Genomic DNA, 21836 nt, shown 5'->3' with positions numbered 1-21836 from the left:
GAGAAAATCACAGTTCAGTGTTGGAGATGTAGAGGACAGCATCCACCCGGAAAATGTCCACACTATACCTCTCCCCAGTCATCCCAAGCACCTGGTCCACAGTATTCTATCAGCGGCAAACAACCTTATCACCCCAAGTCAGGTGGTCACCCGTCCAACAACTCTGTTGCTGCAACGAGAATTCATAAGTCACAATCAGCAACCAAGAAAACCTCCTCCTCATTCACAAGCTCTAATGAACGTGTAGCGGTACCTCAACAACTAGTTGTCCCCCATTGTATCGATGCCTGGTCAGGAAAGGCCATTGTGGACACTGGTGCAAGCTACACACTCATCAATGAGAATCTCATGAGGCAACTTACATCCCCGGACCAGCTGCAACCGTGGTGCCGTGGTCCTCTTTATCTGGCAAATGGAAAAGCAGAGATTCCATTAGGATGGCTGAACACCACAATCCATTTACACGACCAATCATTTACCTTACCTACTGCTGTACTTTCCTCCCAAGCTCTAGCCTATGCTGTAGTCTTGGGGTTGGACTTTATTTTCTTCAGTGGCCTGCAACTCAATGTCATTGATCAAAAATACTCTTTCAAGCTTGATCCTTCAAAGGAGTACCCCTTTCAACCAGGAAATCCAAGTGTGCCGAATGCAAGTCCCCAAAAAGAGAGGTGTCAATTTAAGGAAGCCACACAAAACCTTTCCTTATTAACTTCTGTTCCCCCTCCGTCATCCCCATTGCAAATGCAATACCCGGACGGTATTGATGAAAAAACATTGATACAACATGCTGTGGATTCTGCTCATTTACCCTTTGAAGGTAAGCTACAGTTACTCCAAATCTTGAAAGGCAGCCCTCAGGTGTGTACTCTCCGTACTGGACGTACTGAGGTACTCCAACACGCATCTATTCCACCAGCCAAGTACCCATCAAACAACGACCATACCGTTTGTCTCCCATCAAGAAACTTGCACTGGATGAGCAACTTGATAAAATGTTGAGACAAGGAATAGTTGAACCCTCCCACTCTGGTTGGGCATCACCGGTGGTCTTGGTGCCTAAAAAAGACGGCAAATTCAGATTCTGTGTGGATTATAGAAAAGTTAATTCTGTAACAGAAAGTGACGCTTATCCTCTTCCCAATATAACAGAAATTCTGGAATCACTCTCTCGGGCAGCCATCTTCTCTACGATTGATCTAAACAGTGGATATTGGCAGGTGACCATGGACCCCAATAGCAAAACCCAGACAGCCTTCATCACTCCTGCAGGTCTCTATCAATTTAATGTTATGCCGTTTGGGCTCAAAAATGCTCCCGCAACTTTTCAGAGGCTCATGGAGACAGTTCTGGGAGAACTAAGGAGGAAAATATGCTTTGTGTACATCGACGACATCATTGTGTACTCGCCTTCCATAACCCAACATTTCCATGATCTCCAAACTGTCCTCCATAGACTCGAAACTGCTGGTCTCACCATTAATTTAAAGAAAAGTCAATTCTGTCTTCAAGAACTCACTTTCCTAGGACATGTTGTAAGTGTCCAAGGCATTTCAGCTGACCCATGTAAAACACAAGCCATTCATGCCTACCCTGCGCCTTCAGTGCCTCAACGCACTGAAAAAAAAGGGACATAGTTACTAATGGACAACCCAGTGTCAACAAGCGTTTGACCAACTCAAGACTTGCCTCACCAAACCACCTATTCTTGGCCATCCCGATCTTCAGCGTCCATTCATCGTGTACACCGATGCCAGTGACACCGGTCTGGGTGCCATATTAGCACAACAGAGGGATGCTGGCAGAGAGGAGGTTATCGCCTATGCAAGCCGAACCTTAACTGGGGCCGAACTCAATTATACTGCAACAGAGAAAGAATGTCTTGCAGTCATCTGGGCCCTGGAAAAGTGGCAACATTACTTGGAGCACAAGCTTTTTACAGTTGTTACCGACCATGCTTTTTATTTATTTATTTATTTAACCTTTATTTATCCAGGTAAACTGTTTGAGAACCACTTCTCATTTACAAACATGACCTGGCCAAGAGGCTACAGGAATAAATAAGAACATACTGTACAGCTGTACATAGTCAAACACATAACACATAAACAAGCAACTAAATTGAAAAAAGATAGACAACAAAGGGGAAAAATAAAAGGAATAGAGTGCTTAAATATGTGTGTATAAATATGGTTCATGATTGTCAGCAGGAACAAGAGTCAACTATGTAATTTTCTAGGTTTTGCTTAAAGGTGGAGATTGGGATCAGAGATGTAAGTTTCAGGGTATTTTGTAGTATGTTCCAGTCATGTACTGATGCAAAGCGGAAGGCATTACGTCCAAAGGTAGTAGAAGTAGAGGGGATACTGAATTTAATCAAATTACTTGCTCTTGTGATATAGGTGTTATGAGCGGCATGAAGTAGGGATGACAAATAGAGAGGTGCCTTGCCCAGAATTGTCTTGTATATGAGGAGAAACCAATGATGGAGCCGCCGGGTATAAAGGGAGGGCCAACCCACCAGTTTATACAGGTCACAGTGATTGCTGCACTGCAATGGGTCATGAACTCCACTAAAACCACCAGCCGCCTCATTCGTTGGGTTCTGCGATTGCAGAAATTCGATTTTGTTATTGAGTACAGAAAAGGGAAGCTAAATGTAGCTCCGGATGCTCTATCCAGGTCTTCGTATACCCCAGGATGTAACTTATACACCAGCGGAAAAGACCCAGCACTGCCTGTATCAGATGTTGTCCTGTGGGAAGAACAGCACAACGACCCCGAAGTTTCAAAATTATTGCAATCAGTTGCAGATAATTGTGCCAGTCTGAGTGACCAGTACGAAATCATTGAGGACAAATTGTATCATAAAACATACCTGTCAAACAACCAACTGCATTACAGAATCTACGTTCCCAGCACTCTCAGATCCACCCTTCTCCAGCATTATCACTCCACTCCCATGAGTGGCCATGGCGGAATCTACAAGACCTATAAACGACTTCAGGAAGTAGCATTCTGGCCTGGCATGTGGTCAGCGGTGAAACAGCATGTGAGAAGCTGTGTTAAATGTCAAACTCTGAAAAGCGATAACCGGAAGCCTGCTGGAAAATTACAGCAAATAACAACAAGCCGCCCAAACCAAATGCTTGGAGTCGACCTCATGGGTCCGTTGCCACGTAGCACAAATCAAAATGAATACCTGCTTGTCTTTGTTGATTATTATTCTCGATGGGTTGAGTTGTTCCCCATTCGGAGTGCCACAGCAAAGAATGTTGCCTCCATCTTCAGAAAAGACATCCTGACACGATGGGGCGTACCAGACTTCATTCTCTCAGACAGAGGCGCTCAGTTTGTTTCATCTGTTTTCAGAGAGTTATGTGAGAACTGGAGTGTTACTCCTAGATTAACTACAGCCTATCACCCCCAAACCAACATGACAGAAAGAGTTAATCGGACTCTCAAGAGCATGATGGCAGCCTATCTGGATGACAACCATCAGAGGTGGGACCAGTTCTTACCTGAATTTAGATTCTCCCTTAATTCAGCTGTTCAAGAGACCACTGGATTAACACCAGCAGAACTCCAGCTGGGTAGGAAACTCCAAAGTCCAATGGACAAAATGCTCTCTGGGCCTAATCTAACCCCAGACGCTGCCTCGTATGATGTAGTTCATCATCTTCATCATCTGCAAACTCAAGCCAAAGAAAACAGCAAGAGAGCCAAAATGAGACAACTGAGAAACTATAATAAAAATAGAAGAGATGTAACATTCAAAAGCAAGGATCGAGTATGGTTGCGTAACTATCCACAGTCTGTTGCACAGCGTAAATTTAGTGCAAAACTAGCCCAAAAATGGAAAGGTCCTTACCGTATTCTCAAAGAGCTGGGTCCGTTGAACTATCAAATAGCCCTTGAAGACAGTGGAGAAGATGTACGTACAGCTCACGTTTGTAACATAAAAATGTGTTATCCAACGGCTGCGGAATGGGAGTTACAGGAAAAGAAAAAACTCCTGGATATGTTTCAAGAATCCTCTGATGAAGAAGATTTTCTAGGATTTTAATCTGCATTTTCTCCCTTCTAAACAACCATAGGTTGTTTTCTTCTAGGGGGGGGGGGGAGTGTGGCAAATAAGATAATCTGTCCCACAACATTCATTACTTTCACTTTCATTTTAGCGTGATTTTGGGTGGAGCGTGTCAATTAACAACGGAAGGAAGTTGTATTTAAAGGGATTGTGAAGTACCTGAATTTGGAGCGTCATCCGTTTGTTTGCACATGAGGTTTGCCAGTATGAGTGATGATTTGGTGGAAAGACGGCGTGCGTGTCAATCAGCTGTTTCATGTGAAACGTAATATGTCTGGTGCGTGACTGAAGCAGTGCACTTCCAGACCGACCTTCGTGAGCTGTTCTGAAGGCAACGCGGAAAACTGCTTGTCCACCTATCTTGGTGTCTGATGACCCGCGATACTCATTGGTGCCTACAATATCTGCAAACTTGGTCAGTACCCCTGCGCCGCCATTACACGCACTTCTATCCATGCACGCACCCACTCGCATAGCTTTCATATTCGCACATTCTGTGTGCTTATTTAAAATGATTGTGCTGTTGATTTAATGTTGGTAATTTACCACAAATTTAATGAGATGTTTATCCAATGTTTTCTTTTTACTTTCTCTCGCTCTCTTTTTCCTTATGGACATTTCGCAGTCGGTTCCCGGCACAGATCTCGACGACTAGAGACCGCTAGTGTGAATTTCACTTCTGATTGTTTTTTTTTTCCTCCTTCTTTTTTTTGTGGGACCATTTCATTTTTTTGAGTGATTTATGATTATGAACATGTGTGGAAAAATAAATATCCCTTGCGAACTGACCTTTTTTCTGGGATTATGATTATAATTAGTTGTGTAACAGGTGGTTACCTTTTCTGCTATCCTGGGTTAAGTTAATTGTTTGACAGGTTTAATCCTGTCTGGCGCCCGAACTTTTCTTTAAAGTCATTTATTTGTATTAGGGCGGCTACCACCGTTACATCCTCCCCAGCCCCCGACCGTCTTCACCCAGCCCCCTACTTCTCCTGATATCTTCTTCTGCCGCCCTCTGTTCCTCTGGATGCCGCTGAAGATGTGGTCCATTCCACTTGTCTGTGTCCAGCCAGCCTGCAATAACCACAAGCTGACAGCTGCTGGCCTTTATCGCACTGTGCGCAAGGTCCTGGACATAGACGGGTGGAATGACATGGCCACAGAGTATCTGGAGTGCAAAGGGTGCAAGAAGAAGTATCCAGCCTGGTCTGAAGACATCCTGGGACAGCTCGACATGGGACACCGCAGAAAATTCCCCGCCATTCTAACATCCAGGTAGAACACATTCATATTTAGAGCAATGCACTGTAATTTGTTGTACTGTATGAAATCAAATACGTTGATTTACTGATATTAACATTGAAATAATAAAATGTGGCACTGAACAGAATTATTTGACTGTCTGTAGGTAATCGTGTGGCTACCGTGTAGTCATAATGATGCGGGAGAGGACCCGGGACAACAGTGTCACACAGCTTCACAAAAAGCTGCAGGAGCAACACACCTCAGCGTGGTCACAGCGGACGCTGGAGTACCTCACTGTCTGTGAGCCCTTCACAGACTCTTCCATCGTTGAGCCTCCACTCTTTTCTGCGCCCCCACCCCTCCCACCCGTCCCCAAACCCAAGTGGCTGTTGTCTGTGTATGCCAGGGACGTCCTCTCGCGGCTACCTGAGGTCAAGGCCAAAATAACCTCAGTCTTTGGCTCTGTCCTCAAGATGGACTCCACCAAAAAGGTATAAAAAGTCAAGTTTGAGTAATAATAATTGTTATTATCTTAAATTTTTCTGACATTTGTTTATTCTACTGTTTTTTTTTTTACATAGGTCACAAAAAAACTGGCCGGCGCTGCTGCCAACACTGCTGGTTGGTGCACTAATGTAGGCAATGAGCACGGCCAGGTGTTGGTGTCAGTCCTCACAGCGGCAGAGGGGCATGGATTGTGGCCCATGGCGGTGGGTCTCATGAAGAGGTACAGGGAGGCGGGAGTGGCACCACCCGCCGTGATGTATGTGGACAGAGACTGCTGCAGCCCACACGGCACAGACAGTCACAGGTCAGAGCCATGTTCATAGAGTGGGATGAGCTCCAAGTGCGCCTAGACATTTGGCACTTCATGCGGCGCTTTGCAGCAGGTGTCATCACGGAGGTTCATCAGCTCTACGGCACCTTCATGCCTCGGCTTTCCAGGTGCATCTTTGAGCTGGATCCAGATGATGTCGCTGCTCTACGGTTGGTCAAACAGGGGGAGTTACAGGCCAGAGGAGCTGGTCCAGTCTTAGAGAAGGCTCTGGATAAGCTGATCACCAGGAAGGAGTTGGCACTGCACTGTTGCAAGCAGACCAGAGGAGTGGAGGAGACCACCTGGAGGATCAAGGTGCTCATTGATGACATGGACAGTGAGAAGGGGAGGGACACTGTGGGTGTACCACTGCTGGACCACGAGCGAATCCAACAGGTCTGGATAGACCAGCAGAGGCACATCACCTGTATTCAGGACCCAGAGGGCTTCCCTCTGTACCAGAAGACAGACACACTGAAGAAGGGTGGTGTGGAGCTCAGCTGCTATCGCTGTGCTCGTGGCTCCACCTCCTTGGAGTCTTTCCAGCTCCATTTAAATCGCTTCATCCCAGGTAGGTTATAACTTTTATAACCTGCAAAAAACTTTAAACTTTTATAACCTATTCTGCCATACTGAATACATAGATAACTAATATTTGACTTTATTTGACCTGTAGGGACCAGTGCCAGTGATGCGCATTTCCAGGCCTATCTCCTGGAAGGCCTGATGCGCTGTAACCAGGACCGGATGGATGAAGCAGTGAGGGGAAGACTGACCTGAGGACATACAGTAGCGTTGAGAGGGAGGCAATGGACCGGCTCAGCCGCAAAGTGCTGAAGATGTCCCTGGATGATCGCTACCAGCCTCCAGCGGCTTACACAGGTGAGAATTATTATTGTTATCTCCAACAAAAGATTATACATTATACAGGTGTATGAGTGTTTGAGTGTACATTTTTTATATTGTATTTCAAATAATTCAATTATTGTTGGAGTTATTTGTACTTTGTTTAATTTAGGCTTAATTTGACCCTTTATAGCCTTATTTCTTTGCTTTCTTTTGCTAAAGTGAATTTGCTTTATTTTGCATTTATGCTTATTATCTTCTTGTTTAGTATTTTAATTTTTTGATCTGTTAAACTGTGTCAAGCCTACAAACGATCAAACTTTGAAAAGTTTGATTGGTTTTTTTGTATCAGTTTGTTATGGACAAATAGCCACTACAGCTATAATAATGTGAATGTGCTTTGTATGTGTGTTCTTTTGTAGGGGAGCAGCTGGGTATGGAGTATCTGTACAGTCAGTCTGGGAAATCCCTGACTGTTATGTATAACCCAGAAGAGGAGGATCGGCTGGTGGAGCAGATGACTGATGAGGTGGTGCAGGACGAAGGCTTTGTTGAGGAGGAACCTGAGGACCTCACAGTGCCAGTCCTCTATGACCCCATTGAGCCTGTCCCAGTCCACAGCAGCGGCCCCCAGGCCTTCAACCCCTGTCCCTCTGCACCAGGACCATCCTCACTACAGCCACCCACAGGACTGCAGCGCCCTGCCCAGCCTCCTCTGCAGTCTCCTACTCTGCGCCCTGCCCAGCCTCCTCTGCAGTCTCCTTCTCTGCGCCCTGCCCAGCCTCCTCTGCAGTCTCCTCCTCTGTGCCCTGCCCAGCCTCCTCTGCAGTCTCCTCCTCTGCGCCCTGCTCAGCCTCCTCTGCAGTCTCCTCCACAGCCTTCTGTCCAGCCAAGTGCTGCCTCTGCTCCTGCAGCATCAACTGGGTCCAGTGTTGCAGACCAGGCTCCTGTAAGTAAGCTTCTCATTATTAGTTTCTATTTGCTTTTACACTCTGACATTTAACATGCTGTGTATTGTTATTGTAATACTTTCCTGCAGGCTCCTGTTCTTGGACCCGATGGCGTTGCAGGCTGGGATAAGGTGCAGGATCTGGCTGAGTACCTGGTGTCCCTCCGTCAGGCACTCTACCTGGACGAGCAGCAGGTCACAGAGGTCATCCGTCTGTGGACTGCTCTTCCTGATGGGGACAAGAGGAAAATCCACTATCAGCCCAGACACCAGCCCCAAACTGACCCACGGACGCTTCAAGGCTCCGAAAAACACAGGAGTGACACCGGCTGTGGACAGTGTGAAGAGGTGCCTGATTGGTCATCCTGGGGGGCCAACTCAGTGGCCCAGCACCAGTCGCTTAGTTGAGGCCATGTGTATCAAACTGTGTCCACTTCACAAGTCCCCAACTAAGAAGGATGGAGTCCGTCTTCCTCGTTGGACTAAGGTGCTCACGGATTACCACCACATCCGAGACCTGGTGCTGAACTGCCAAACTCTGATGGAGGCCACGTCACTTCAGCTGTTTATGCTGAATCAGAGGACTCTCACTCAGTGGTAAGCATGGTTTTACATTGACATTTGAAAGAAAGGGATAGCAGTTATTTATTATGAATACATTTTTTGATTGCAGGTTTAATCGAAGGGAGAACAACTAGTAAGTGACTGTCCTAACCCAGGGCCTTGCTGCAGAAGACCGCATCGCTGTGGCCAGTTCACAGGTTCCTGCTCCGCGGGGAGAGCTGGATGAGGCTCCCTCCACATCAGGGGCCCGGCACGAGTTTGTCCTTCCTCCTAACAGAGCGGGACAGGCTCCTAAACTACGGCCGGGCAGACGACCTGCCAGTGCTGCAATTGTGAGGCCAATTACCCCAGCAGCTCCTACTCCTCCCCCAGTTCCTGTGCCACTGCCCCAGTTCATTTTATTGAACACTGCCCCCACGCTGCTGGCAGCTGGTGCAGGTGGCTCTTCAGCTGCTCCTCTCCTGGCTCCAACTCCAGTGTTTCCTGACGTGCGAGAGGCTCCTGCTCCCACTGCCCCGGTGTCTGTGTCGCGCTTCAGGCCAGTGGAGCCCACAAAAGGAAATATGTCCGTGAAGTGGCATGTAACAAATGCTCTAAGTGTGGCAAGCCCAAAACCAAGGAGTTCGGCTACAGCCGCTTCGGCAGTGCCACGTTTTGCCCCAGTGTCTCTGGTGGCAAATCTTTAGAGGAGTGGCTGGTAGAACAGCGCCAGCAGAAAAAACCTGGACAGCCACCTCCATAATAAAAATCTTCTAACACAGAAAAAGATTGTTTGTAAATACCTGTAAATAAATATCTATGTGTAAATACAGTTATGTTCTTTTTTTTCTCTCAATCTTTCTGTAATGTCTTGTTTGTTTAATTTATATTACAGAATGTTCTATTCTATTTCTACATTGTTAGTTGTTTATTGTTGTTCATTAATGTCTTGTAGTTTTAGTAAGTAAATACTGTTCACACTCTTATTCATTGTGCTGCTTGTAATTGCCTTGGGACTGGAATGTGCAAACTGTACATGGGCCCACCCACTCTTTCATAGAGTATACATTGTATATAACATATATACCGGTATTGTGTGTATGTCCATATATTTATGTGTGTGTGTACTTATTTCAATATTTGTGTGTATTCATTTTAATAAAAAAAATTAAATTTCGATATTTGTGTGCATTTGTGTGTATAAAACATTTGAAGTGTCCTAAAATAAATCAGATAAATCACATCAATCAATCCCACACACAAAAAACACATATTTGAATAAACATTTCTATTAGTTTTATTAAACCAAAAACATGTAATATGCTTTTTTTTAAATAATATACACAATTAATATCAATCAATATAATGATGTCACATTGATAACCAAGTGAAGGCGCATGCGCAGTTGATCACACACTAGTCTCGCAGAACATGGGTTCGAGCCCAGCCCGCGGAGTGTGACTTGTTTCACATGTAACTAAAACTCTTCCATAAAGTACAGGAATATAGCCCGAATATTGTTGCAGGGCAAATTTGAGCTTTTTTTCACGTTATCTGCGTCCTTTTCGCTTGCGTGCGGGGCGCAAAGATTGGACCCCTTTTTATGCTAAGCGAGCACTCTACCATTTGAGCTAATTCCCCTCGATGATGGAGAGAAGGTGTCCATCGCTCTCAAAGACAAAGACGAGGCGCGATCCCTAGCACGTGTGCAGGTGCTGCAGCGTGATTTCCAATGACCACAAAAAAAGAGGCCGCATTTCCTCTGTGCTGCACCTTTGCACTGGCTACCTTTTAATTGTAGATTTAATCAAAAAATTGCTCTTTAAGCCATGCAAGCTGAAATGTTTGCGGCCCGGCAGCAGCAGGGAGGATGTATGTTTCGGCTTGTTGGTCTAGGGGTATGAATCTCGCTTAGGGTGCGAGAGGTCCAGGGTTCAAATCCCGGACGAGCCCATTATTAGGATTTGCTTTTAATCTCTTCAGCATGATTAGGGCAACCAGGATATTTCTGAGAAATTGGGGATTGTGCCAGAGAGAGGCCGGTTAGCTCAGTTGGTTAGAGCGTGGTGCTAATAATGCCAAGGTTGCGTGTTCGATCCCCGTATGGGCCACTCATTTTCTCTCTGGGACCTGCGCTCTGCTCTTCTCGAAAATGACGGGCGGTCTCCCAGACATCGCTGCTGGCTAAACCACACAAGTATCTTGCCGAAAGGGAGGGAAAAAACAGAGGTGATGCGCAACTGCTGACGTGGCGGTGAAATTGGCACTCTCAAACCGAGTCGGAATTGGGGAAACATGGGCTTAAAAAGCAAAGGCTTCATTTGCTCCTTGCTATCGTGCTTCTGGACTCAATGACTTAAATCTCTGCTGCTCATGGGAAAAGTTGACACCCGCCAAGGTTCCATGGTGTAATGGTTAGCACTCTGCCAGGAATGTGTGCAGTACCTCGTTCGAAAAAACATTTTCGGCAGCACTGAGCCGCAAGAGCTCATCTAGGTAGTGCCCCTTGAAGGGGGCGTAAAAAGGATGGACAGCACTGGAGAATGCAGGAATCGATCCCTCTACCTCTCGCTTGCGCCTACTGCTTCCTACCGATTGAGCCAAAGTAAGCCCAAAGTAAGCCCACGTGAGCCAATTGTGTTTCTCTGCTGTGGCTTACTTTTGACCAATCGCGTTCTCTCCTGTGGCTTACTTTTGACCAATCGTGTTTCTCTCCTGTGGCTTACTTTTGACCAATCGCCTTTCTCTCCTGTGGCTTACTTTTGACCAATCGCGTTTCTCTCCTGGCTCTGCTCCTGTGGCTTACTTTTGACCAATTGGCGACCGCTGATATTATCGTCATCTTTGCAATCTTTGCAACAGGTAAGTCTATTCTTCACGACTGTATAATCGATCATTATTTATTCATAAACAGTGTTTGTTTTTAGACAATTAAACATGCCAATAAAGCTAGCTAGCGTGTAATAGCACACGTTTTCTTCTGTACACGTGAACCTGCAACTTTACCATGATATACAGTAAAAAACATGTCACTACTGTCAAGATAATTAGCCGACCGCTAATTAAGCTATATCCTCCTTAAACCATTTTTTTGTTGTTGTTAATTTAGTATTTTTTGTGTCATTCATTACATTATTTTGAGCACAAGAAGATTTTTACTAAAACCTTTAAAAAAAAGTTTAATTCATATATGTTATACTATACTATGTTATACACCAGTATACATATTTATGTTATCTTTTTAAATACTATGTTATACATATTTAAAAAGACATGAATAGGCAAAAACAAGTGTTTTTTTGTTTCAACAAATGATTCTCAACTATGTTATAAAAGATATACCAAAACGATTTGATATACCATTTTAAGTTTTAGATCTGTTTGATGATCATATTATTATGAATTGTCATAAACGCCTTTATGTTATATTTGGTGTTTCTTAGTAATCTCTGCCACAAAAGCTAAACAAAACAAAACGATTTAAGCATGGCACGATACCAGCAAGATTGTACCAAGAAGTGTTATTTATTTTCTTATTAATTAGTTCATCACACTATTTACAATTTGTACACAAGGCAATTCAAAGTGATTAACAGTTGTATAAAAAACAATAATGCTTATGCTCATAATAATAATAATCATTAATCATTATAATATTATAATAATTAATTACATAAAAAACAAATGCTGTAGTAAAATACTTTCAGTTGGAATATGACAGCTATGTAACGTTCTGTTTATGCCTGTGTCCTTTCAGATTATGTATGCATACCCGGTTTTACGAAGAACCTCTGAGGGTCGACTCCTTATGGGGCCAACTGAGGAGGCCAATAGGAGGGAGATCGTGTTGGCAGGGAGGGCCAGGTGTAAGGAGGAGGTCCTGGCTGAGGCCACTGCTTTTGTGAGGCAGAATGGAGGGAATCCTGGAGACCAGTTCCTGGTTCTGGCTCACTGCAAGATCCAGTTTGGGAAACACCAGGGTCAGAGGTTCCTGTGGCTGCTGGAGAACTCACTGGGGTATGCCTGCTATCTGGTCAGCAGCATTTTGGGGGAGGAGGAGAGGGACAACCCGCTGTCGGACAACAAACACCTGTTCCTCAGATACACCTCGCAGATCAGGGAGGTAGGCGAGGCTGTAGAGGTGTATCAGAAAAAAACAGGCCATGCTGCAGCAGGCCCAGAGGACAGGAGACTCTGGATGTCTGATGGTGGAGTTTGGGGATTTTAAGGGTAGGTCAATGAAGGAGGTGTATGAGGACCCAAGCAAGGAGGCCCAGGCTCTCATCACCTACCTGAAGAAGGCAAAGGCCAGGCCTAACACCAATATGGCCCTTTTCAAAGCATACGTGCTGAAGAGGCAGGCTCTAGCCCACGTGCCCACCACTACTGTGCCCACTGCATCTGTCCTCACTGCTGCTGTGCCGACTGCCACTGTGTCTGTTCCTCCTCCACCTACTGCCACTAAGAACAGGCCACTGCTGGCGACCAATGTGAAGGCCCTGTTGCCGCGGGGGAAGCATTTATTTGCTTCACAGCTGGCAAAAAAGATTTTGTCTCCAGCCAAACCCTGTAAGTGGGTACGTTTTTTCTTTTTTCTCCAGCCACTGCAGGCTCGAGAGGCCCTGCTGCTGCCCCGGCTCGTGCTACTGCCCCTGCTCCTGCCCCTTATCCTGCTCCTCCAGCATTGTGGACCCCTGGCCAGGTGTCCCAGTCGCCTGCAGAGCTTCCTGTCCACTGGAAAGAGCAACTCCCATCTTTCCAGCAAGGCCTTCAACCCCTGTCCCTCTGCACCAGGACCATCCTCACTACAGCCACCCACAGGACTGCAGCGCCCTGCCCAGCCTCCTCTGCAGTCTCCTCCTCTGCGCCCTGCCCAGCCTCCTCTGCAGTCTCCTCCTCTGCGCCCTGCCCAGCCTCCTCTGCAGTCTCCTCCTCTGCGCCCTGCCCAGCCTCCTCTGCAGTCTCCTCCTCTGCGCCCTGCTCAGCCTCCTCTGCAGTCTCCTCCACAGCCTTCTGTCCAGCCAAGTGCTGCCTCTGCTCCTGCAACATCAACTGGGTCCAGTGTTGCAGACCAGGCTCCTGTAAGTAAGCTTCTCATTATTCGTGTGCAGGTCCTGCAGCGTGATTTCCAATGACCACAAAAAAAGAGGCCGCATTTCCTCTTTGCTGGAAACTTTGCACCGGCTACCTTTTAATTGTAGATTTAATCAAAAAATTGCGCTTTAAGCCATGGAAGCTGAAATGTTTCCGGCCCGGCAGCAGCAAGGAGGATGTATGTTTCGGCTCGTTGGTCTAGGGGTATGATTCTCACTTAGGGTGCGATAGGTCCCGGGTTCAAATCCCGGACGAGCCCATTATTAGTCTTTGCTTTTAATCTCTTCAGCCTGATTAGGGCAACCAGGATATTTCTGAGAAATTGGGGATAAAATGTGCCTGAGAGAGGCCGGTTAGCTCAGTTGGTTAGAGCGTGGTGCTAATAACGCCAAGGTCGCGGGTTCGATCCCCGTACGGGCCAATCATTTTCTCTCTGGGACCTTCGCTCTGCTCTTCTCGAAAATGACGGGCGGTCTCCCAGACATCCCTGCTGGCTAAACCATACAAGTACCTGGCCGAAATAGCTCAGTTGGGAGAGCGTTAGACTGAAGATCTAAAGGTCCCTGGTTCAATCCCGGGTTTCGGCAGAGGAACCACGTCCGCCTCTTTTAGTCTACCTGATTCCACCTAGCCTCATCGCTATCTGCCTCTCAGACAGCCAGCTAGCAGAGTGTGTTGGTTCCATGGTGTAATGGTTAGCACTCTGGGCTTTGAATCCAGCGGTCCGAGTTCAAATCTCGGTGGAACCTTTTTAGGTTCTTTGCGGAAGGGAGGGAAAAAACAGAGGTGATGCGCAACTGCTGACGTGGCGGTGAAATTGGCACTCTCAAACCGAGTCGGAATTGGGGAAACATGGGCTTAAAAAGCTAAGGCTTCATTTGCTCCTTGCTATCGTGCTTCTGGACTCAATGACTTAAATCTCTGCTGCTCATGGGAAAAGTTGACACACACCAAGGTTCCATGGTGTAATGGTTAGCACTCTGGGCTCTGAATCCAGCGATCCGAGTTCAAATCTTGGTGGGACCTGCTTTTGGCAGGAATGTGTGCAGTACCTCGTTCGAAAAAACTTTTTCGGCAGCACTGAGCCGCAAGAGCTCATCTAGGTATTGCCCCTTGAAGGGGGGCGTAAAAAGGATGGACAGCACTGGAGAATGCAGGCATCGATCCCACTACCTCTCGCTTGCGCCTACTGCTTCCTACCGATTGAGCCAAAGTAAGCCCAAAGTAAGCCCACGTGAGCCAATTGTGTTTCTCTGCTGTGGCTTACTTTTGACCAATCACGTTCTCTCCTGTGGCTTACTTTTGACCAATCGTGTTTCTCTCCTGTGGCTTACTTTTGACCAATCGCCTTTCTCTCCTGTGGCTTACTTTTGACCAATCGCGTTTCTCTCCTGGCTCTGCTCCTGTGGCTTACTTTTGACCAATTGGCGACCGCTGATATTATCGTCATCTTTGCAATCTTTGCAACAGGTAAGTCTATTCTTCACGACTGTATAATCGATCATTATTTATTCATAAACAGTGTTTGTTTTTAGACAATTAAACATGCCAATAAAGCTAGCTAGCGTGTAATAGCACACGTTTTCTTCTGTACATGTGAACCTGCAACTTTACCATGATATACAGTAAAAAACATGTCACTACTGTCAAGATAATTAGCCGACCGCTAATTAAGCTATATCCTCCTTAAACCATTTTTTTGTTGTTGTTAATTTAGTATTTTTTGTGTCATTCATTACATTATTTTGAGCACAAGAAGATTTTTACTAAAACCTTTAAAAAAAAAGTTTAATTCATATATGTTATACTATACTATGTTATACACCAGTATACATATTTATGTTATCTTTTTAAATACTATGTTATACATATTTAAAAAGACATGAATAGGCAAAAACAAGTGTTTTTTTGTTTCAACAAATGATTCTCAACTATGTTATAAAAGATATACCAAAACGATTTGATATACCATTTTAAGTTTTAGATCTGTTTGATGATCATATTATTATGAATTGTCATAAACGCCTTTATGTTATATTTGGTGTTTCTTAGTAATCTCTGCCACAAAAGCTAAACAAAACAAAACGATTTAAGCATGGCACGATACCAGCAAGATTGTACCAAGAAGTGTTATTTATTTTCTTATTAATTAGTTCATCACACTATTTACAATTTGTACACAAGGCAATTCAAAGTGATTAACAGTTGTATAAAAAACAATAATGCTTATGCTCATAATAATAATAATCATTAATCATTATAATATTATAATAATTAATTACATAAAAAACAAATGCTGTAGTAAAATACTTTCAGTTGGAATATGACAGCTATGTAACGTTCTGTTTATGCCTGTGTCCTTTCAGATTATGTATGCATACCCGGTTTTACGAAGAACCTCTGAGGGTCGACTCCTTATGGGGCCAACTGAGGAGGCCAATAGGAGGGAGATCGTGTTGGCAGGGAGGGCCAGGTGTAAGGAGGAGGGCCTGGCTGAGGCCACTGCTTTTGTGAGGCAGAATGGAGGGAATCCTGGAGACCAGTTCCTGGTTCTGGCTCACTGCAAGATCCAGTTTGGGAAACACCAGGGTCAGAGGTTCCTGTGGCTGCTGGAGAACTCACTGGGGTATGCCTGCTATCTGGTCAGCAGCATTTTGGGGGAGGAGGAGAGGGACAACCCGCTGTCGGACAACAAACACCTGTTCCTCAGATACACCTCGCAGATCAGGGAGGTAGGCGAGGCTGTAGAGGTGTATCAGAAAAAAACAGGCCATGCTGCAGCAGGCCCAGAGGACAGGAGACTCTGGATGTCTGATGGTGGAGTTTGGGGATTTTAAGGGTAGGTCAATGAAGGAGGTGTATGAGGACCCAAGCAAGGAGGCCCAGGCTCTCATCACCTACCTGAAGAAGGCAAAGGCCAGGCCTAACACCAATATGGCCCTTTTCAAAGCATACGTGCTGAAGAGGCAGGCTCTAGCCCACGTGCCCACCACTACTGTGCCCACTGCATCTGTCCTCACTGCTGCTGTGCCCACTGCCACTGTGTCTGTTCCTCCTCCACCTACTGCCACTAAGAACAGGCCACTGCTGGCGACCAATGTGAAGGCCCTGTTGCCGCGGGGGAAGCATTTATTTGCTTCACAGCTGGCAAAAAAGATTTTGTCTCCAGCCAAACCCTGTAAGTGGGTAAGTTTTTTCTTTTTTCTCCAGCCACTGCAGGCTCGAGAGGCCCTGCTGCTGCCCCGGCTCGTGCTACTGAGCCTGCTCCTGCCCCTTATCCTGCTCCTCCAGCATTGTGGACACCTGGCCAGGTGTCCCAGTCGCCTGCAGAGCTTCCTGTCCACTGGAAAGAGCAACTCCCATCTTTCCAGCAAGGCCTTCAAACCCTGTCCCTCTGCACCAGGACCATCCTCACTACAGCCACCCACAGGACTGCAGCGCCCTGCCCAGCCTCCTCTGCAGTCTCCTCCTCTGCGCCCTGCCCAGCCTCCTCTGCAGTCTCCTCCTCTGCGCCCTGCCCAGCCTCCTCTGCAGTCTCCTCCTCTGCTCCCTGCCCAGCCTCCTCTGCAGTCTCCTCCTCTGCGCCCTGCTCAGCCTCCTCTGCAGTCTCCTCCACAGCCTTCTGTCCAGCCAAGTGCTGCCTCTGCTCCTGCAACATCAACTGGGTCCAGTGTTGCAGACCAGGCTCCTGTAAGTAAGCTTCTCATTATTCGTGTGCAGGTCCTGCAGCGTGATTTCCAATGACCACAAAAAAAGAGGCCGCATTTCCTCTTTGCTGGAAACTTTGCACCGGCTACCTTTTAATTGTAGATTTAATCAAAAAATTGCGCTTTAAGCCATGGAAGCTGAAATGTTTCCGGCCCGGCAGCAGCAAGGAGGATGTATGTTTCGGCTCGTTGGTCTAGGGGTATGATTCTCGCTTAGGGTGCGATAGGTCCCGGGTTCAAATCCCGGACGAGCCCATTATTAGTCTTTGCTTTTAATCTCTTCAGCCTGATTAGGGCAACCAGGATATTTCTGAGAAATTGGGGATAAAATGTGCCTGAGAGAGGCCGGTTAGCTCAGTTGGTTAGAGCGTGGTGCTAATAACGCCAAGGTCGCGGGTTCGATCCCCGTACGGGCCAATCATTTTCTCTCTGGGACCTTCGCTCTGCTCTTCTCGAAAATGACGGGCGGTCTCCCAGACATCCCTGCTGGCTAAACCATACAAGTACCTTGCCGAAATAGCTCAGTTGGGAGAGCGTTAGACTGAAGATCTAAAGGTCCCTGGTTCAATCCCGGGTTTCGGCAGAGGAACCACGTCCGCCTCTTTTAGTCTACCTGATTCCACCTAGCCTCATCGCTATCTGCCTCTCAGACAGCCAGCTAGCAGAGTGTGTTGGTTCCATGGTGTAATGGTTAGCACTCTGGGCTTTGAATCCAGCGATCCGAGTTCAAATCTCGGTTGAACCTTTTTAGGTTCTTTGCGGAAGGGAGGGAAAAAACAGAGGTGATGCGCAACTGCTGACGTGGCGGTGAAATTGGCACTCTCAAACCGATTCGGAATTGGGGAAACATGGGCTTAAAAAGCAAAGGCTTCATTTGCTCCTTGCTATCGTGCTTCTGGACTCAATGACTTAAATCTCTGCTGCTCATGGGAAAAGTTGACACACACCAAGGTTCCATGGTGTAATGGTTAGCACTCTGGGCTCTGAATCCAGCGATCCGAGTTCAAAACTCGGTGGGACCTGCTTTTGCCAGGAATGTGTGCAGTACCTCGTTCGAAAAAACTTTTTCGGCAGCACTGAGCCGCAAGAGCTCATCTAGGTAGTGCCCCTTGAAGGGGGGCGTAAAAAGGATGGACAGCACTGGAGAATGCAGGCATCGATCCCACTACCTCTCGCTTGCGCCTACTGCTTCCTACCGATTGAGCCAAAGTAAGCCCAAAGTAAGCCCACGTGAGCCAATCGTGTTTCTCTGCTGTGGCTTACTTTTGACCAATCGCGTCCTCTCCTGTGGCTTACTTTTGACCAATCGTGTTTCTCTCCTGTGGCTTACTTTTGACCAATCGCCTTTCTCTCCTGTGGCTTACTTTTGACCAATCGCGTTTCTCTCCAGGCTCTGCTCCTGTGGCTTACTTTTGACCAATCGGCGACCGCTATTATTAGGCAAGGCAAGGCAAGTTTATTTATATAGCACATTTCATACACAATGGTAATTCAAAGTGCTTTACATACAAGAAATTAAAATAATCAAAAGAAATCAGAATAATTAAAACAGTTTGGAATAAAAGATAAAATACAGAAATAATCAAATGAAATCAGAATAATTAAAACATAAAATAAAATACAGTGCAAACAGTCGGACAAACAGTGGCACAGTGCTCATTCAGTAAATGCACAGTTAAACAGATGTGTTTTGAGTCTGGATTTGAATGTGACTACTGTAGGAGCACATCTGATCTCTTCTGGAAGCTGGTTCCAGCTGCGGCTGGCATAGTAGCTAAAAGCAGACTCGCCATGCTTAGAGTGAACCCTTGGTATTTCTAGCCGATGTGATCCTAATGATCTGAGTGATCTGTTGGGTTTATATTCACTGAGCATATCTGCAATGTATTGAGGTCCTAGGCCATTGAATGATTTATATACCAGTAATAATACTTTAAAATCAATCCTAAATGTAACTGGCAGCCAGTGTAAAGACCTGAGGACTGGTGTGATGTGTTCATATTTTCTGGTTCTGCTCAGAATCCTAGCAGCAGCGTTCTGTATGAGCTGCAACTGTCTTATGGTCTTTTTGGGAAGGCCAGTGAGAAGTCCATTACAATAATCCACCCTACTGGTTAATGAAAGCATGCACAAGTTTTTCTAAGTCTTGACTGGAAACAAAGCATCTAATTCTTGCAATATTTTTCAGGTGATAATATGCTGATTTAGTTATTGCTTTGACATGACTACTGAAACTAAGGTCTGACTCTAGAGACACACCCAGATTCCTGACTTGATTTTTAGTTGTTTGACCCCTAGACTGAAGGTATGCGTTCACCTTGAGAACTTCATCTTTGTTTCCAAACGCAATGACTTCAGTTTTGTCTTTGTTTAACTGAAGAAAGTTTTGGCACATCCAATTGTTTACTTCATCAATGCATTGGCAAAGGGAGTCAATGGGGCTGTAATCGTTAGGCGATAGGGATAAGTAGAGCTGTGTGTCGTCTGCATAGCTATGGTAAGTGATTTTGTTCTTTCTCATTATTTGGCTCATTGGGAGCATGTACAGGTTGAAAAGGAGTGGCGCAAGAATTGAGCCTTGAGGGACTCCGCATGTCATGGATGTCCACCCAGACTTATGGTCTCCTATACTCACATAATAACCTCTGCCTCCTAAGTATGACCTGAACCATTTTAGGACTATCCCAGAAAGCCCGACCCAGTTTTCCAGCCTGTCAAGAAGTATTTTGTGATCGACAGTGTCAAATGCAGCACTGAGGTCGAGTAGTACCAGCACTGATAATTTGCCTGTATCAGTATTTAAGCGAATATCATTTATTATCTTTATGAGCGCGGTCTCTGTACTGTGGTGCGGTCGGAAACCAGATTGAAAATGGTGAAAGTATCCATTCGAGCTTAAGAATTTGTTCAGCTGATTGAAGACAACTTTTTCAATGATCTTGCCTATGAAAGGAAGATTTGATATCTGTCTATAGTTGTTTAATATGGTCTTATCCAGATTGCTCTTTTTCAGGAGAGGCTTGACGACAGCAGTTTTCAGGGAGGTCGGAAAACTCCCAGAGAGAAGTGAGGCATTTACCACTTCCAGGAGATCTGCTTCTAAGCTGTGTAACACATTTTTGAAAAAAGATGTGGGAAGTGCGTCAAGGGTGCAGGTTGATGTTTTTAGTTGCTGGCCGGTTTCTTCCAAAATTTTGCCATCAATTTCTTCGAAATCAGACATAGTGGCTACTTTCTCGTGCTGTTGTCTGATCTGCCTGACCCCAGCGCAACTCAAGGATGAGCTGATCACCTTTCTGATATTATTGATTTTCTCAGAGAAAGAAGTAAACTCACTGCACTTTCTCACTGAGAGCATTTCACTGGGAATCTGGCTTGGGGGGGGGGGGGGGGGGGGGGTTGTCAGTCTCTCTACAGTAGCAAAAAGAGTGCGCGTGTTGGTTATATTGCTGTTTATAATATTCGAGAGAAAAGTCTGTCTAGCTTTGCTTAGTTCCTTATTGAAAGCATGGATGCTGTCTTTGTAGATGTTATAATGGACTACAAGTTTTGTCTTCCGCCACATGCGCTCTGCTTTTCTGCATCGTCTTTTCATATTTTGCACTGCTGTTGATTTTCTCCAAGGTGCTTTTTGTCTGCCACTCTTCTTCCTGACTTTCACAGGAGCAATATCATCAATTACACTCTTAACTTTTGAGTTAAAAGAATCAAGGAGAAAATCAACAGAGTCAGCAGATATGCTTGGTGTTAAAGATATAGCCTTCATAAATAGTACACTAGTGTTCTCATTTAAGCATCTCTTCTTGACAGACACAGATCTAGCTTCAATGGCAGGAGAGATCAATATATCAAAGAAAATACAAAAATGATCAGACAGTGCTACATCCTTAATAACAATTGATGAAATGTTTAGACCCTTATTGATAAGTAAATCTAGAGTGTGTCCACGATTATGTGTGGGTCCATTTACATGCTGAGTCAGATCAAAAGTTTTTAAAACAGTTTTGATTTCTTTTGCCATATTGTTTTCTGCATTATCTATGTGAATGTTAAAATCTCCAGCAATGGCAAAGCAGTCAAACTCTGAGGAAATTGTTGATAACAGTTCTGTTAAGTTCTCAGCAAAAGCTGGAGAGTATTTTGGAGGCCTGTAAACAATGATAAGTACAATGCGTGGAGCACCTTTTAACACAATACCCAGATACTCGAAAGACGGGTAATTCCCAAATGATATTTGCTTACATTGATAGACATCTTTATAAAGAGCAGCTAAACCTCCGCCTCTTCTGACAGGTCTGCAGACACTCATAAAAGTAAAGTTAGGAGGGGCTGTTTCATTGAGGACTGTTGCACTGCAACTTTCTTCTAGCCAAGTTTCATTTAGCAACATAAAATCCAGGTTGTTTGTGGTTATTAAGTCGTTGACTAAAAGTGATTTATTTTTAAGTGAGCGGATGTTTAAAAGTGCTAACTTAACAGTCTTACTTTTTGTCCCCACAGCAATCTTGGTATGTCGTGTAAGAGGCACCAGATTAGATGGGTTTG

The 21836-nt window shown here is 45.4% G+C and overlaps 1 long non-coding RNA gene and 10 other non-coding genes across 11 annotated transcripts; all 11 read left to right on the top strand.

Annotated features, from left to right (window-relative positions):
- The first annotated feature begins 4360 nt into the window (after nt 1-4360).
- Nucleotides 4361-4876, top strand: LOC143718584 (uncharacterized). Its single transcript, XR_013196446.1, has 2 exons — nt 4361-4505; nt 4732-4876. It is a non-coding gene; the product is annotated as an uncharacterized LOC143718584 (long non-coding RNA).
- A 5651-nt stretch (nt 4877-10527) lies between these two features.
- trnai-aau (transfer RNA isoleucine (anticodon AAU)) lies at nt 10528-10601 on the top strand. Its single transcript has one exon. It is a non-coding gene; the product is annotated as a tRNA-Ile (tRNA).
- Nucleotides 10602-13931: 3330 nt separating this feature from the next.
- trnai-aau (transfer RNA isoleucine (anticodon AAU)) lies at nt 13932-14005 on the top strand. Its single transcript has one exon. It is a non-coding gene; the product is annotated as a tRNA-Ile (tRNA).
- Nucleotides 14006-14098: 93 nt separating this feature from the next.
- On the top strand, nt 14099-14171 carry trnaf-gaa (transfer RNA phenylalanine (anticodon GAA)). Its single transcript has one exon. It is a non-coding gene; the product is annotated as a tRNA-Phe (tRNA).
- Nucleotides 14172-14261: 90 nt separating this feature from the next.
- Nucleotides 14262-14333, top strand: trnaq-uug (transfer RNA glutamine (anticodon UUG)). Its single transcript has one exon. It is a non-coding gene; the product is annotated as a tRNA-Gln (tRNA).
- A 205-nt stretch (nt 14334-14538) lies between these two features.
- On the top strand, nt 14539-14610 carry trnaq-cug (transfer RNA glutamine (anticodon CUG)). The gene has a single exon. It is a non-coding gene; the product is annotated as a tRNA-Gln (tRNA).
- Nucleotides 14611-17474: 2864 nt separating this feature from the next.
- On the top strand, nt 17475-17546 carry trnap-agg (transfer RNA proline (anticodon AGG)). Its single transcript has one exon. It is a non-coding gene; the product is annotated as a tRNA-Pro (tRNA).
- Nucleotides 17547-17634: 88 nt separating this feature from the next.
- trnai-aau (transfer RNA isoleucine (anticodon AAU)) lies at nt 17635-17708 on the top strand. Its single transcript has one exon. It is a non-coding gene; the product is annotated as a tRNA-Ile (tRNA).
- A 93-nt stretch (nt 17709-17801) lies between these two features.
- On the top strand, nt 17802-17874 carry trnaf-gaa (transfer RNA phenylalanine (anticodon GAA)). Its single transcript has one exon. It is a non-coding gene; the product is annotated as a tRNA-Phe (tRNA).
- Nucleotides 17875-17964: 90 nt separating this feature from the next.
- Nucleotides 17965-18036, top strand: trnaq-uug (transfer RNA glutamine (anticodon UUG)). The gene has a single exon. It is a non-coding gene; the product is annotated as a tRNA-Gln (tRNA).
- Nucleotides 18037-18241: 205 nt separating this feature from the next.
- Nucleotides 18242-18313, top strand: trnaq-cug (transfer RNA glutamine (anticodon CUG)). Its single transcript has one exon. It is a non-coding gene; the product is annotated as a tRNA-Gln (tRNA).
- The last annotated feature ends 3523 nt before the right edge of the window (nt 18314-21836 follow it).

The sequence above is a fragment of the Siphateles boraxobius genome, unplaced genomic scaffold (genome assembly GCF_051911475.1).
Source record: "Siphateles boraxobius isolate OS27281-9 unplaced genomic scaffold, OSU_SipBor_1 61, whole genome shotgun sequence".
Lineage (NCBI taxonomy): Eukaryota > Metazoa > Chordata > Actinopteri > Cypriniformes > Leuciscidae > Siphateles > Siphateles boraxobius.
This window is presented reverse-complemented; position numbering and strand designations above follow the sequence as displayed.